The following is a 3057-nucleotide window of genomic DNA, read 5'->3' on the forward strand; positions in this document are numbered from 1 at the left end:
GAGAGGAGAGAGGGAGAGAGGGAGAGAGGGAGAGAGGGAGAGAGAGAGAGAGAGAGAGAGAGAGAGAGAGAGAGAGAGAGAGAGAGGATTTGCTCCTACCAGAGTTCTGGGATAAGGTTAGCAGCAACACCAACAGCAACCGTGCTGAGAGGGAGGGGGGAGTGTGTTGGAGGACAGTAAGCGGGTGGAGGTCAGTAGATGACACTTGAGAGCCTAGGTGCCCAATGTAGTCACTGCCCATCGATTTGTTTGGCCGTTCAGGTGTGAGCTGTTGATGAGCCTGTAGACGCGTTGTGTTGCATCGCGTCAAGGGTGGGACCAGTGCCACTGGTTCAGCTGCAGGTGAGCACCCCTGCCCAGAGAAGGAAAGGAGGGGCTGCACTGGCTTCCCAGTTTAGGTCTTCTTCTTCAGAGAAGGGGACTCCCCCTCCCTCTTTGCTCACTTCATCCCCGTGTCCTCTCTGCCTCTCTATCTCCCTTAGTTTCTTGGTTTCTGTATCTCAGCGTCTGCCTTCAACCTCTCAGACTCAGTCTGGAGCGTTCTTTTCGTCCAATCCCGGGTGGGTGCTGGCTTCTCAGCTAGCTCTGGCTGTCCTGTCTGTTGGTAGTACTCAGAACGCACCAGCTTACTCTATTAGGAAAAGGACGTGGAAAGTATACCTGAGGCATGTGGCTATTTCCCTAGACCCAGGGTGGCCCTTGATAGTGGGGCGGCTCCATCCACTCATGCCTGGGGGTGCTTTCTAACCCTTCTGTTGCCTCTCTCCATCAGCGCACCGTCCAGGTGATGCACCTGACGCTGTGGGTTCAGGCCATCCTCCACCTCCTGAGGTGCCTTCCAGGTGAGTGGACCCTCACCCCTTCCAACCCTCAGGTCTCTCCCAACTGCCCTGCTGAGAGTTAAAGGAGAAGCGAGGCTGCCCCAGTGAAGCTAGCCTGCTGACCCTTTGGTCCATTAAAAAGTGTCTGGAGGGTCTGGGAGGCCCCTTGGGTGGCCGCGGTTCCTAGGCTGGCTTGGGGCTGCATCCCGGTCTAGAGACCCTGCCTTTCAAGGCTGGTGGCCGATGGGGTCGCAGGCAGGGCAGAGCAGCTTCTCCTTTAAGACCAGAGCTCCTCGTCGCCGTGAGTGTGAGGGTGTGTGAGTGTGCGGCGTGCGTGTCTCCTCCTCCCCGAGTGACACAGCAGTGAGAAATGCCTATCAGTAACTTAAACCCCCGAAACTCCACCTTCCGGGCGCCCGGCGCGGAGCCGGGCGGTGGGAATGGAGCGAGCAGATTGAGGCCGCCACTGCAGCGCCGCCAGCATGAACTTGGCCGCGAGCTGAAGCGGCGGCGGCGGGCGGGCGCGGGGGCACCGGCCGCTAGCCAGGGGGTAATCTTCAACCCGACTGGGCCACTAGGCCGGCGCCTACGTGTAGGCTGCCCTTGCTGGCGGCCGTCCGCCCCTCCGGCTCTGCCCTGGCCGCCGCTGGAGCTCCGCAACACGGTAAGGGTGAAGGCGGGTGCGGGAGGTCCGACTGCTGGGGGTGGTTCTAGGGTGCACTCAGAGCCCCAATTTATGGTCCCATCGTTGAGGATCCGGGGCCCCGGGGTGCTGTGAGCTGGGAGACCCCAAAGTTTGCTTTGAGCACACTGTCCACCTGGCTCTGGGGGCTGGCCACCCCTCTCTCGCGCTGGCCTAACTAGGGTGAGCACAGCTCTCACTGTCCGGGGTCTTTGGCCCCTGCCTCCTTCTAGGCGCCCCAGCGGGCGTCTAAAACTGGGTGGAGGCAGCTGCATTGGGGAGGCAAGGCAGAGGGGCTCAAGCTGCGCGGGCTCCCCCAGCTGCGATAGGCTAGCAGAAGGCTCCCACTCCATCCCTACACCCCTGGGCCTCTAGCTCACAGCCCAAGGTGCCACCAGAGACGCTGTCTTCCCGTGCCAGCTCCCTGAGCCCAGCAGTGGCCACCGGGCGAGAAATTCCCCCACCCCAAACCAATTTGCCGCCGCGGAGCGGAGTGTGGGGTGTGCGCCTTGCCCTCCGCTCCCGCCTGCCAACTCCTCCTCAAGAAAGCAACCTGGAGTGGAGCTGGCGGCTGGAGGCAGCCCCTCTAGTCTCCCACCCCGCGCTCCCAGAGCTGCTGCGTAGGACTCTGCGCTCCGGGCTCCTGGGCGTTCTCTCCGCGGCGGAGACCGGCGCCAGGCTCTGCCTAGGGCGGGTGGGAAGCCCCCCGGAGCGCCGCCAAATACTTTTCTTGGCCAGTTGGCTTGGCCAGGTTCCGTCCTGATGCAGTGTGTCCGAAGCCTGGAAAGCTAGCGGTGCTGCCTGATTCTGATCCTTGATTAAATTCGGACTGAGCGGACACTAATAGGATTACTCAGACTGAAAACTCGGCCCTAAGCCGTCGGAACCTGGGCAAACAGACGCTCCTGGACCTGGAGGATTCACTCCCCACCGGGTTCCTGCATCTGGGTGCGGCTGAGCGAGACACCCCGAATGTGGGTGTGTGTGCGCGGGCAGGAGCTCTGAGTGGCTAGCGGACCTGAGTAGAAGGGACTCTACTTGCTGGGGTAGCTTGTCCTTGTTGTTTGGCAGCAGGACGAACCCCCTAGAGCACCGTCCCCAAGCCAAATGTGCCCTTTGCTGATAGCCGACCAAGGCAGGTTCCGGGACATTGTCTGCGAGGGCGAGAGAGCCTAGGAGAGGAGAGGCGGTCGTGCTGTAACAAAGAAGCAAAGTCTCCACAAGCCCGAGCAATTTTGAAAGAGTTTGCTAGGGAGAGGGCCAGGGTCTTCCAGGGAAGACCCCCGCGGGAATCACGCCTCCCCCATCCGCCCCGGGCCATGGCTGCTACTAGTGTTCCCCGCCTGATGTGGGCGGGTGGGCGCATCGCAGTGCCTCGGCCCAGTTTCTTGGCAGGCGCAGGCTGTCGCCTGGGTGCCCACTGGCCGGGCGGGGTCGACCATGCACCCACCAGGGCTTCCCGGCTGCCACCGCAGCTCTGGGCCGCTGGAGGCCGTGCAGCTTCTCTCCTTCCCTCCCTCCCACCTCCTCTTGTCTTTATAGATTCCCCCTCCC

General features: G+C 62.0%; 1 protein-coding gene across 4 annotated transcripts in view; it reads left to right on the plus strand.

The window, feature by feature from the left end:
- Positions 1–1353: 1353 nt before the first annotated feature.
- The window catches only part of Mamld1 (mastermind like domain containing 1), a 120658-nt gene continuing 118954 nt past the window's right edge, over positions 1354–3057 (plus strand). For all 4 annotated transcript variants that reach the window (XM_008829474.3, XM_008829476.3, XM_008829475.3 and 1 more), the window contains exon 1: positions 1354–1485. The gene's annotated coding sequence lies outside the window, so the exon portion shown is untranslated. The remainder of the gene's footprint in view (positions 1486–3057) is intronic.

Source organism: Nannospalax galili, unplaced genomic scaffold (assembly GCF_000622305.1).
Source record: "Nannospalax galili isolate Female #2095 unplaced genomic scaffold, S.galili_v1.0 scaffold513, whole genome shotgun sequence".
In the NCBI taxonomy this organism is placed as follows: Eukaryota; Metazoa; Chordata; class Mammalia; order Rodentia; family Spalacidae; genus Nannospalax; species Nannospalax galili.